Source organism: Dipodomys ordii, unplaced genomic scaffold (genome assembly GCF_000151885.1).
Source record: "Dipodomys ordii isolate 6190 unplaced genomic scaffold, Dord_2.0 Scaffold5, whole genome shotgun sequence".
Taxonomy (NCBI): domain Eukaryota; kingdom Metazoa; phylum Chordata; class Mammalia; order Rodentia; family Heteromyidae; genus Dipodomys; species Dipodomys ordii.
Window position 1 is genome coordinate 22,788,136 of NW_012267221.1, and position 13,504 is coordinate 22,801,639.

General features: G+C 43.0%; 1 protein-coding gene across 1 annotated transcript in view; it reads left to right on the forward strand.

The window, feature by feature from the left end:
* Nucleotides 1-385: 385 nt before the first annotated feature.
* The window catches only part of Rapgef4 (Rap guanine nucleotide exchange factor (GEF) 4), a 270,298-nt gene continuing 257,179 nt past the window's right edge, over nucleotides 386-13,504 (forward strand). Inside the window, exons 1-2 of the mRNA XM_013030059.1 lie at nucleotides 386-530; nucleotides 3,685-3,773. The gene's annotated coding sequence lies outside the window, so the exon portion shown is untranslated. The remainder of the gene's footprint in view (nucleotides 531-3,684; nucleotides 3,774-13,504) is intronic.

The following is a 13,504-nucleotide window of genomic DNA, read 5'->3' on the forward strand; positions in this document are numbered from 1 at the left end:
TCATGTTGTCTGGCAGTTGAGGATTTATCCCTTCTATTTGGCTTAAAAAAATCCTTCACCCAACTGGTCCCTGCGGGCATTTGAGTATGTAACCTCAGTTTTCATTAAAATCCACACTTTCAGTAATCTTGTTACATCCTGGTACTTTGAAACCCTTAAACCCTGCCTATAGAGTTACTTTGAACCCACGGCTCTGAGGTTGATTCCTGCTTTAGTAATCTGTAGGAGCAGTTGACAATCACTGGGGACAAGAGAGCGAGAATTTGCAGTGAAGAACTTGGGATAGTTGCATAAATTTGAAAGTAATTTCAGTGATGTCTTGTGGATTCTTTTTAAATAAATCTTTACTGATCTAGTTTTTTTTTCTGCTTTCTCTCCCCCATGTAGACCATTGGAACGATCCAGTGAAGATGTGGATATAATCTTCACACGACTGAAAGAAGTCAAAGCTTTTGAGAAATTTCACCCAAACCTCCTCCATCAGATTTGTTTATGTGGTTATTATGAAAACCTGGAGAAAGGAATAACATGTAAGAAGTGCAAGTCTGTGGTGTGTTGGATGTTTGAGCTCACTTGTGCAACCCTCAGGGACAGGTTCCCTTCAGGGCATCCATGTGCCAGATATTTGGGCTTCTATCAGTATAACTTGGTCCTCTCTGTCTCCTCCGTTTATTCACCTCTTGCAGGTGTTTCTTCTTCTCCGCTGTCCCTAGCAGGGTACATTTGTCCTGGGAGTCCATTTTTCTGATGGAGGGGGAGGACCCTGACCCTTTCACTCAGATGGATCCTTCGAAATTCAAATGCTTACCTCCTCTAAGCTAGGAAATACATGGAAGTCTATGGATATTAAATACAGAGGAAAGTTTCCTTGACGAATGCTAGCAGTCATGTTTTGAGTTAACCTCGTACAGGTTATCCGTTCCAGGTATAAGAGACAGGGAGCATAAAATAATAGGGTGATGGATTCAGGGTTTTTTTTTTAAATAAAAGTATTTTTTAATGAAAAAGAATAGTTCTCCATCTGTTGGTGTACTTTATGCTGAAGTAACAGAACACTCCATCCCACTGCTTGAGAATCAACTAGTCATACAGGAAGGAGAAGTCAGTCAATCATCTATGAAAAGCCTGAGGTAAGATGAGTCAGGGTTGGCTAGTGGCGTGGTGCAGGGGCATGAATACGTACCCAGGCCCTGCCAGTCTCTTTGTCTATCTCTCTGTCTCTCTTACATTGTTTCTTTTTGTAATTTTCTCTTGCTTTCTTTCTGTCTCAGTGTTTCCCTCCCCACCCCCCCCACATGTAGACACTCATGTGCACACACACATGCATTCTCAGGTGCTTTTGACTTATCACGAATGGTCCTCAGACAGCTACAGTAGTTGGAGGCATTTCACCCAGATACAGAAATGTTGAGCTGAAGGCCTATTCTTCTTGTGTCTCTTTTTCCCATGTCCTCACTAGACTTCTTGTATTATCTCATTAGCTCGACTTTATCATATGCCATGTATAACCAGTCACAGGCAAAACTAATGGGATGGCCAGGATTGATTCAGACTACCTTGTTGGAACAGGGGCAGACCTCACCTCTCCATCGCATCTGGCCCAGCAGACAAGGGTTGAAACGTGTATACTGGCCAGTCCAGTTGGTAAGAGGTGCATGGCACTGGATGGGGGAAACCACAGAGACCAACATCACTGCAAACAATTTAGAAAATGAGCAAAACAGAAATCACCTGTAATCCCCAAACTCAGCGATTTCTAGCAGCTTTTGTCTAAGTCCTTCAAGACAATTGTCTCCATGGACATCTCTACTTTTTTTTTTTTTTACATTTTTTTCCTTTCATTTTTATTGTTACAGTTACATAAATCAAGTAAAGAGTACATTTCTTTTTAAATAGTGTTACCCCTTCCCTTGCTCTTTCCCAGGGTTTCTCTCCTATCTCCACCCACAAGTTGTATAGTTCTTTTTTTTTTAATTTTATTTTATTTTATTTGTGAACAAACTGTACAGAGGGGTTACAATTGCATGGGCAGGATAATGCGTACATTTCTTACCAAGCATTGCAGCCTCCTCCTTTGTTTACCCTTCCCATCCCTTCCCAGCCTCCCCCCGTGTATAGTTCATTTTCAACATAGTTTCCAGTAAGTGCCACTGCTGCATTTGTTTACCCTTTGTTCCACTATTTCTGTACACAAGTTTAAAACATACAAGTGTGTGTGTGTGTATGTGTGTTCTTTCCAATAGTAAAAACGTCATTTTTAGGAGGCTAAAACTATTGTCTTCCCCCTCCTCTTTTTTTTGTGTGTTTTGAACTCATACTTGCTAAAGCATGCTACCATGTGAGTTACACTTCTAGCATTTTATGCTTTAGTTGTTTTTTGAATAGAGTCACAGTTTTGTCTGGGCCAGCTTGGACCATGACCTTCCTTTTTACCCTTCCTAGGTAGATGGCAATACAATACCACCATATTCAGCTTTTTATTGATTGAAATGGGATCTCCAGAAATTTTTGCCTAAGCTGGCCTTGAACTACAGTCCTGAGTAGCTAGGATTACAGGTGGAAGCTACTATGTCTAGTGTATTGTCTATTTCTTCAAGCCATTTTCAAATACATCTTCTGTGATATTTAATGTGAATTTGACTGGTAAATGATAATCTCTGAGGGCCATGGAGTTCATGAAAGCAAATTCCTAACTCCAGAATGAGTCAATTACCAAGGCTTGGAGCAGCACAGTTACCAGAAAGGCTAGCTGTAGACAAGCCTTCATCTCAAGCAGGAAGAGGAGGTCATTGTGCTTTGCCTTACAACAGCACAGCCCATTCAGACATTTAGAGCAACGGCCTCGTTGAAGCTTGCTCTTGTGTCCCAGGCCCCAGCCCTGCTTACTGTCTTGCTGAGCTGGCTTGTGAATTTTCACTAACTTATGTCATTTCTGCTTGGAACTGTAAACAGACTTGTTAAGGTATCAGATCATTACATTTGGTTCTTTCATTGGATATTTTCAAAGTTCACATTCTAAACTCTGGTCTTAACAGAGTATGAGAACTAAGGTTTGATGCAATTATTTCCTCTCTGAGATTCAAACTTCAAGTAAAGCCAAGCTCAGAAATTTTTGAGGAAAATAATTTCCAAAGATCTACAAGCACCGAATTTATAAAATAAGCAAGAAAATGGACCTTAGTACTACAGTCCTTAACAAAAAAATGCAATCCATATTGGCCAGCTTTAAACATGTTACTTTTAATATAAATGTAGGAGATCAGAGTAGTATAGTCTGTTTATTCAAATAAGCTTCCTACTATTTACACCTACCTCCATGGACAGCCAGGTTATAATTTTCCAAGAACCACAGTACAATGCAATGGTCAATTAGGCAGAACATTAGTTCTTCCTTCAGAGGATCCTATGCTAGTTGGGGTAACCATTTCTTATTCCAGCTTTGTAAGGGGGAGAGTTCATGTCATGGAGTTCCACTGTGCAGTGTTGGACCAAGTGGGATGTTGCTTTACTAGCAGATGAGACAGAGAAGACATGTCATACTGTTACAGGGGCTACTAGGGGAAGGGTGGTGACTCAGTTAGATCTACCTGATGCTTATAATAACCAGGGCAAGCTGTCAGGTTATCCAGCCAGGTTATCCAGTCACCTGCACAACGTGTATTTATAGCCCTGTTTTTCTTGCAGTATTTCGCCAGGGTGATATTGGAACAAACTGGTATGCTGTCCTGGCCGGGTCTTTGGATGTTAAAGTATCTGAGACCAGCAGTCACCAGGTAATTTACTGTATTCTTTTCTTTTCTTTATTTTTTTTAAAGCAAGACTTATTTTTGTCCTAGTCCTGGGCTTTTGAACTCAGGACTTGGCACTGTCCCTGACTGAGCTTTTGTGCTCAATGCTAGTGCTTTACCACTTGAGCCATAGCTCTACTTGTGGTTTTTAGGTGGTTAATTGGAGATAAGAGTCTCACAGACTTTCCTGCCTGGGCTGGCTTTGAACTGCAATCTTCAGATCTCAGCTTCCTGAGTAGCTAGGAGTATAGGCGTGAGCCACTGGTGCTGTTAGGACTTACAATTTTTTTTTAAAGTCATATAAACCCTATATCTCTTATACCATCATATTACATTTTTGGATCCATTCCCTCTACCCCATGGCAAGGAATTCAACAGTGTATATTGAATTCCTTTAAAAACGACTCATCATATCTTACGTATTGAATGGCTTACATGACCTGAGCATGGTGCCAGGTACTGAGACCTGCAGTAAAGGACAGTGCCAGCCTCCTGGGGGCCTTGCTGTCTCTGGGAAGTGCAAGCAGTTCCATTGCAGTGTTGATCATTTGCTTGCTGCTGCACAGGTGAGATGTGGGCATGAGAGTGGAGGAGAGTGGAGAAGCAAGTCTCCCTCCCTTCTTTTGAATCTTTCTTCCATCTTGACTTCTTTATGATTACTTTTGGTGGTCCCAACGTTGAATTCAGGGCCTTGCATTTGCTAGCCAGATGCTCTACTACTTGAGTCACACATCCAGCCTTTTTTTGTTTGCATTTTATTATTTTTCTACTAAGCCCTCTCACTCTTTACTCAGGTTAGCCCGGACTATGATCCTCCTATTTATGCTTCCTATGTTGTTGGGCTGACAGGTATATGTTGATTTTCCTCCATTTTATCAGTGGTTCCCCTCATCTGCCCTCTAGGAGCAGCAGGAATGCTGGGGAGTTTTTTACATTGGTTTTTCAAACCAACGTAGGAGGTGGATAATCTTCTAGTAATGTCAGTTTCCTTTGTCCTCACTAGTCCCTTGGAGGAGCTTTTCTTCTTAGTCCACGGCAATCACATTTTTTTGTTCTTTTCACAGTATTTGTAAATATTTATAGTTGGGCCTAGAATCTCCTTTTATAACATCATGGACTCTTTATCATTATACCTCATGGGCTAAAGTACACAGCCTTTCTTTTTATAGCCAAGGTACCTGAAATCTGAGAAAGTATACACTCTATAGGTAACCTGCAAGCATCAATGTGAAAATGATCTAGGTCTTATCCTTACATGTATAGAATTCAGGGAAGAGAAGCAAGTAATTTTAAAAGTAGGAAGAAGTCTCTCAGAATAATGGAAGGGACAAGCAACCTACAGCCAAGTCCATGGTAAGACACTGCTCCCAGCCTTTTCTCTAAAATGAGAAATAAACATTTATAAACTAAATTTGAGACTCAAATTTCATAGCACCTTGAGGGGTATTAGCGTTAAGAGCAATCACCAACTTAAAAATGGAGCAGTACCCCCAAAAGATTGTTGGTAAGGTAAACACTGGGAATTCAGAAGGTGATTCCCGTGAGGTGCCCTGTGGGGATGGCTGAAGGCCCAGCATGGTGCCCAAGTTCCCCTTACTCATGTCCAGCTCCTCCTGGCCCCACACATCGACAGTTTCTTCAGACACTGGCTCAGACCTTGCTGCCCAACTATGTGCCGTTCTGTCTCCTCTGACTCTTTTCAGGGCTTGATTTGCTCTCACATTTCAACAAGGGTCAAGATGGATTGGTTTTTTTTCAAGATGCCTCTGTTTTCCAATGGGAAACTAGCTTAAAAAAATAAGATAGTTGCCACATCAGACATGTTCTAATCATTTAGCAGGTCTTCGTTTACTGTCCGTGTATGTGTGTAGAGAGTGAGTGGGGTGCCTGTGGCCCACATTTGCAATCCTAGCTATTCAGGATGCTGAGATCTAAGGATCAAGGTTCGAGCCAATCCTGGGTAGAAAAGCTCATGAGGCTCTAATTAACCAGTAAAAAGCTAGAAGTGGCATTGTGGCTCAAATGGTAAATTGCCAGTTTTGAGTATAAAGCCAAGCAAGAGTGTTAAGGCCTGGATTTCAGAGAGAGAGAGAGAGAGAGAGAGAGATGGAGGGAGACTTGTGGGGGTTGGTAAGTCTGACATCTGAAGGACCAGGTGTAAGTTTGCCCTGGTGCCATGCGTCACATGGCCCTGTGCCTTTGACTCTGTGTGCTCCCTTTAGCTTCTGTTCTCAGGGACCTTGAGTGGCTTTGCTCAGGGCTTCTCACCCTGGTGTCCCCAGTGCATTTACCAAGGAGACAAGTCCTGGAGGAGGATTATCTCGTTCAGGCAGGATCTGAATAAATCATGAGAGCAAGAGGGAGAAGATGACAAGAGAAAAGAAAGGAAAGGTAAGGAAGGCAAGAGGGGAGAGGGAGAGGGAGAGGAAGAAGACAAGTCAGGGATGGAAAGAGGAGGGAGAAGGAAAAGGAAAGGAAGGGCAGCTGTGCCAGAGGCAACAGCTGTACTAGCAGCAGTGCTGTGCCCACGCGTCAGATGGTTGAAGCTGCTGTGAGATTTCCCTGGATTAAAATGGTCTATGGCATACACTTGGGGAATACCACCTGGGACCAGTGATCTCTCTCCATAAGGTTGTAGCAAAGACTCTCCAAGTAATACATAGCTCTGAGTTAAACAATTTTTATTTTATTAAACTTTTATTTTTAGATTTTTGTCTGTAAGTTTGATCTTAAGCCCAGTATAGGACACTTTATGTACTTTACCCCACCGAATTCAGCTGGTTTTCTGGAAGAAAGGGCACATCTACCCTCTAGCCATGGCAGCCTTCAGATGAGCAGGGTCAAAGTGCTGTAAGGAGCAGTTTCCTGCTAGCTGCATCTCCAGGTCCTTCCCTGTGTGGTGTGTCTGTACTCTCTCCTGAGCAGAGGGAAGGTGGTGACAAGCATCCCCATATGTCAGCCTCTGAGTTTGGTGCTAGCTGCTTCTGGAGCCAAAATGGCTTCTGGTGCTGGAGTGCCTCCTACAGGCAGGTAGGTGCTGAGCCTGTTACAAGCATGGCTTCACTGGCGGCTCACTGGGCCAGTCTCCCTCTGGAGTGGTAATTAGTCTCATTTCACAGGAGAGATGTTCAAGAACTTGCCCTCCATCCCACGGCCATCAGGTGGGACCCCCAGTTCTTTGTGAGTATGGCACTCATGTCCTTGGCCAGGATGGTTAAGGTGAGGTGGAGCCTCTGTTTCTGAATCTCCTCTAAGTGCTCTCCCGCATGGGTGTTTGTTCCACCTGCTTTTCTCCTCAGCTCCTCTCAGGTCTGAAGACAGGCAGCTAAGTGAGCGCAGCCCTCCACTCCACAGGGCTCTGGGTTAGAGGATGGGGTTGCTTAAGGCTGTGATAAGGATGGAGAACGGAGGCTCCAGAGGTAGAGGAAGGAGGTGACAAGGTTAAAAGAATGGATGGTCAGGAAAAGGAAGAATGCTGGTTAGGATATAGAGGAGGGGTGCTACTCAGGAACATCAGTGCACAAGAAGAAAACTGGGTTGTGGTTTTGTATTTATTAGGTTATACTGATTTGATTTTTTTTTTTTTTTGTCAGTCGTGAGGTTTGAACTCAGGGCCTGGGCGTTCCCTGAGCTCTTTCACTCAAGGCTAGTGCTCTACTACTCTGAGGCATAGCACTACTTCCAGTTTTCTGATGGTTAATTGCAGATAAGAGTCTCATGGCCTTTCCTGCCCAGGCTGGCTTTGATTCTCAGATCTCAGCCTCCTGAGTAGTTAGGATTACAGGTGTGAGCCACCAGCACTTGGCTGATTTGATAGATCTTTTTTCTGAAATAAAAAACACCCTGTTTTCATGTAATGATCGCAAATTATACCTTTTTAAATTGTTATTGTAAAGGTGATGTACAGAGGGGTTACAGTTATGTTAGTCGGGTAAAGAGTACATTTCTTTTTAGACAATGTCACCTCTTCCCGTGCTCTCTCCCAAAGTTATGCCTTTGTATAGACTTTGATGATACATAGATTTGAAATATTCCATCTGACTTAGACATTCTTATCACCGTCCTGCCCAACCTTTCTCATTGTGCTCTTTTAGTTCTGCACACCAGCTTAAACACACAGCTTTTGCCTGCTGTATGACTGGTTTGTTTTTTTTTCTGGAATTCTTTGGCTTCTTAGGATGAAGGGTGAAGGTCCTACTTAGTTTCCATCAGTGATGTCCTGGGAGGATGTGGCAGGGGCTGCCGCCATTCCCACGGTCTCTCGGTCTGCACCTGCCCCGTGGGCAGAGCATCTGTGTTTTACTGCGCTGCATCCACAGGTGGCTGTGCACTCTGTTCAGGGTGACATGGTGGTGAGCCACAGAGCTGAAAATCACCTGCGCTCCTTCAGTCAGCCCAGTGTTCCGTGCCAGTGCCCTCAGCGTTATTCAGTGTGTGTGGCCATTTACCTGGGATGTCAACGATGAGCCTGTCTGGCATTCAGGGGGTGAGGGTGATGATGCAGATCTATCTTTGTTCCCTGGATTTCTGGTGCTGGTGATTCTATGACAATAAAGGAAGCTGCTGACTGCACTTTAGAGAGAAGTGTTACGATGCACATACCAGAGGCGGTCATGTCAGCTTCAGGCCCTTGCCTGGGAGAGGAGCACTGGTAAGCCACTGGGCTTCAGGGAGGAGATAGCTCACCTCCAGTTGTTGCCTGGGGTCAGCCCTGCTGGTCAGTTTAGAAGCAAAATAGGACAGTAGAGGGGGCAGTATCTGCTGTTGAATGGCCTGACATTCGGGCCTTCTCCTGGCTCAGAGCTGGGCTGTATTACTTGCTGCTGCCTTAAATCATGTCTATGCTAAGAGTTCCGGGAAATGCATAGATTCTTCTGTTCTCACTACACTGAGGAATTTTCAGAGACTTGTAAATCCTTGCTTATAATTCTCTGTAAATTAACTTTATTTGCACTACTCAAAACCAAAAGGTATTGTAGCCACTGTGTGTTTGTGAGGAGTCTCTGTGCCTCTCCCAGCTTCTCACACATTCTTCTGTTTTGGCCAGCCCAGCAAGCTCAGCAGGCGACTGCCACAGACCACCTCCTGACCAGAGTCCCTTCCCAGACCTGGCTTCTGTGTTCATGGAGCTTTCCCTTGGGCAGCAGCAATCTGACTCCTTCCTCTCTCGCTTACCTGGGTACACACAGGATTCACACCTGCACAGCCCACCTCTGAACCCTCATGTACAGGAACCTCTGCTATTTGGAGGCCTATTTAGCTTGAGCAGCCTAGATATTTCCTTCCAACGAATAACATGAATATCTTTTTCTCAATATGAACACTGGGACAAGCTACAAACAATAAATAATAAGCTTCAAGACTGTGAATAGGTTTATAAACCTCATTATATCACACAAAAGCAACCAATTCTCTCTCTCCATCCCCTTTGTGTGTGTAAAAGAGGAAGAGAGAACAAGAGTGAACAAGAGTGGGGGTGGAAAAAGGGAAAGAAGGTTCTGATTTTTTCTGTGGACTTTATTGAGGGAAAGATCTTTCTAGCATAATAAATATTTAAATCCCAGGAATAAGTATGTATTTAAATTAATCTTTTTTCCCCCTAGTTGTGGGGCTTGAGCTCTGGGCCTGGGTGCTGTCCCTCAGCTCTTCAGCTCAAAGTTAGCACTCTACCACTTGAGCCACAATGCCACTTCTGGTGTTTTTTGTTTTTTTTTTTGCTTATGTGGTGCTGAGGAATTGAACCCACACCTCATGCATGCAAGGCAAGCACTCTACCACCGAGCCATCTCTCTAACCCCTCAAATTAATCTTTATACCAGCAAAATATAAAAATGTTCTAGTCCTTTGAAAGAATTTGTTAAGGCTGTAAAATAGAGAAAGGGATGATTTATTAATTCATGAAAACTTGTATATCCTGTAACAGATGTATACTGGGAATGTTATTGTACATAGCTATGCAAAATATAGCGGTTCAGTTCAAACCACTAAGCTCTGCTTGTGTTGCTGCCTCTGGGTATGCCCTCTTAGAGTGCCTATAAATTGAGGATCATGGTTTCTATGTTAAGTAGTTATTTCATCGAAAGTGTTTAGAGCAGGATTGCTCTGCTTTTAAAAAGAGCTTTTCTTGCTGGGCTCTGGTGACTCATGCCTGCAATCCTAGCTTCTTAGGAGCCTGAGATCTGAGGACTGCAGTTCAAAGCCAGTCCAGTGTGAAAGTCCCCGAGACTTTCACAGAAAAAGCTGGAAGTGGTGCTGTAGCTTAAATGGTAGATTGCTAGCCTTGAGCAAAAAGGAGCTTAGGGACAGTGCCCAGGCCCAGAGCTCAAGGCCCAGGACTGGGAAAAAGGGCTATTTTTATTGTGTATATGCAAAAATGGTTAGCTAAAGCAAAATTTCAAGAAAGAAGTTGGTTGTCTTAAGTGGAGAGAGTGCTGCTGGTTTTGATGTTTGCAATGTTGGCTAGTTGCCACAAGAGGGCAGTGTAAGAAAAGGAAAAGCAGATGGATTTTGTGTTTGAAAAGGCAAGAAGTTTAATATTGTTCAGCCATTTCATGGAGTCAGAGGATCTGGGATGCACTTGGCTTCGATCTTTACTTGATTCTATCTCCTCTGTCACTGTGACATTATCTGGAAAATTTGAGTCCAGTTTTAGAAAAAGACTTTTTTATTTTGTTGGTTGTGGGGCTTGAACTCTGGGCTTGGGTGCTCCCCTGAGCTCTTCAGTGCTCAAGGCAAACACTCTACCATTTGAGCCACAGTGCCACTTCTGGTTTTCTCATAGTTAATTGGAGATAAGAGTCTCACAGACTTTCCTGCCCAGGCTAGCTTTGAACTGTGATCCTCAGATCTCAGCCTCCTGAGTAGCTAGTATTACCAGCACCTGGCTAGAAAAAGACTTATTAGCTTTTTTTTTGTTTGGATCTGGTCCTGGGGCTTGAACTCTGGGCCTGGGCACTGTCCCTGAGCTCTTCAGCTCAAGGCTAGCACTCTACCACTTGAGCCACAGTGCCACTTCTAGCTTTTTTCTTTTTTGCTTATGTGATGCTGAGGAATTGAACCCAGGGCCTCATGTATGCAAGGCAAGCGCTCTACCACTGAGCCACCTTCCCAACCCTTATTAGCTTTTTATCTGAAGTAAAAATAATGTGCTTTTATTTGTCTTCTCAGTCTCTGCCTTTGCAACAAAGATGCTTTTAAAGCACCATGGTTTTATTTATAAAATTGGAAGGGCAGGCAGGTTTCTCTGTAATGTGGATTCCTCTGTCTTTATTTTTGATTCTTCCTTTCACTTCTTTTACTCCTTTATTTTCAGAAAACATCACTTATTGTAGACATTTTTTAGCATATTTCTGAAAGCGTTTGCTGAATCCATAAAATGTAAAAGGTGGCAAGCCCACAGTGATTGTTTATAATCCCTTAGTCCTTGTCTGCGCTCTGGCTGGCTCTTGTTAGGGATGGGTGGGCATTTACTTAGCATCCTGCATATCACATCCTACATGAAGTTTTATTGCTATATAACTCTTTGTTTGGGTGGATGCAAAGCTGCACACAGAACTGGGCAGATGGGTTCTGGGTGCAATGGGGCTGGCTTCCTGATTTGGTTATCAGAATGCCAAGGAGTGTCTACTTGTATCTGCCTCCGCAGCCAGCTTGCCTCATCTCGAGCTGTGTCTAGCAAGCTGACTCCAGGGCAGGGCTGGAAACATAACAGACTTTGTTTATGTTCTGTGTTGAAAACACATTTGACTTGGAGGGACTCAACTTACCTGCTTGGCAGTGAGTTGTTTTGACAACACATACAATCTAATGTCTTGGCAACACCTAAGATTGGGTTCCATTACATTTTATTATTTAAATGAACTTGAGGAACTTAATAAGCTCCAGGACTTAATTCAAGATCATGAATTCAGCATGCTACAAAATTTAATGGTAGCTGAGCGCTGATGGTTCATGCCTATAATCCTAACTACCCAAGAGGCTAAGGCCTGAGGATCACAGTTCAAAGCCAGCCTTGGGCAGGAAAGCCTAAGACTCTTATCTCCAATTTAACACTAAAAAAGATGGATATGTTATGTGGCTCAAGTGGAAGAGCATCAGACTTGAGTGTGAAGTGCTGACAGACAGTGTCTGTGACCTGAGTCCAAGTTCTGGTACTATCATACACACACACACACACACACACATACACCACCACCACCACCACCACCACCAACAACAACAACAAGAAAGAAACCTTGATGGTAATTATCTTTTATAGGCTTAACATGAAAATTGTAAAAAACATTTTTCTTTGTAAGAATTTGTGTTCCTGGGTCTACACATTTAAATTTATTTATTTACTTACTTACTTGATGGCACTGGAATTAGAAACTCAGGGGCCTGTGTTTTTAAGGAAAGGACTCTACCATTTGAGCCATGCCCCAGCCCTGGTTTTCACATCTTAAAGAACTAATTTGTAACTTAGTGTTGACACAATATGTATCCAAAATAATAAATTTGCCCTGAGACAATGAATTCTTAGAACTCTAAATATGGAAGTGAGTAAAAGATCTGATACCTTAAAATTATAGGGCCATTTATTTTTTTAAAATCTGATGTATAGTATTGAGCTGGGCGGTGGTAGCTCATACCTGTAATCAAGAGGCTGAGATCTGAAGATCACGGTTCAAAGCTAGCCCAAGCAGGAAAGTTTTTGAGACTCTTATTTCCAATAAACTGCCAAAAAACCGGAGGTGGCATTGTGGCTCAAGTGGTAGAGCATTAGCCTTATGCAAAAGAAGCATAAGGACAGAAACCTAGGACTTGAGTTCAAGCCCCAGGATGGGCATTAAGAATAAAAATATCTATAAGGCTGGGAAGGTGGCTCAATGGTAAAGTGCTTGCCTTGCATGCCTGAGGCCCTGGGTTCGATTCCTCAGCACCACCTAAGAAAAAAGAAAAAAGCCAGAAGTGGCGCTGTGGCTCAAGTGGTAGAGTGCTAGCCTTGAGCTGAAGAGCTGAGGGACAACGCCCAGGCCCAGAGTTCAGACCCCATGACCGGACCCCCCCCCAAAAAAAAAAGAATAAAAATATCTGATATGTCTGATAGAGACTTCTCACATCATGTTTGTGTTATTGATTGTAAGCTGCCTTAAATTTCCCAGAACCATCTGCAAATTGTGTCATCTGGGTTTCAGCTGGTGCTTATAAATATTGGCAAGGCACAAGGTTCCTATCTTGGACAGCAATCTTAATGGCCAGTGATGTCTAACCATTTGCTTTCTTAACACTAGTCCTATTTTACTATTTTAGACCTCACCTATGTTTACAAAGAAACAACCAAAATGTCTCCTGAAAGGCTGCCTGCCTTAAGAAAAGGCAGTGTACCACAATTCAGATGTACAAAGCAGATAAATTAAGGGTGATTAGTGGCAGTACAAAAGGATTCTTTGATTTACAGCAGGATGGTTGGAAGGGTTCCTTTGAACAGGATCTCCCCCAGAGAGCTGAAGTGTTTTGCAGATCACTCAAACCACTTGACATCCAGACTGGGGGACAGAGAAACTTGGAATTTAAGTGTGGAAAGCCATCATTAGGGGAAGATTAGTACAATATGACTATAGAGATTCTCTGTGATTTAAATAATAGAAAAAATACCATTTCTACAGTGTAGCTGCTATGTGTCAGAAGTCTTTTGCAACTCTTGTTTCTATGTTGCTTTATATCTATTGTAATCC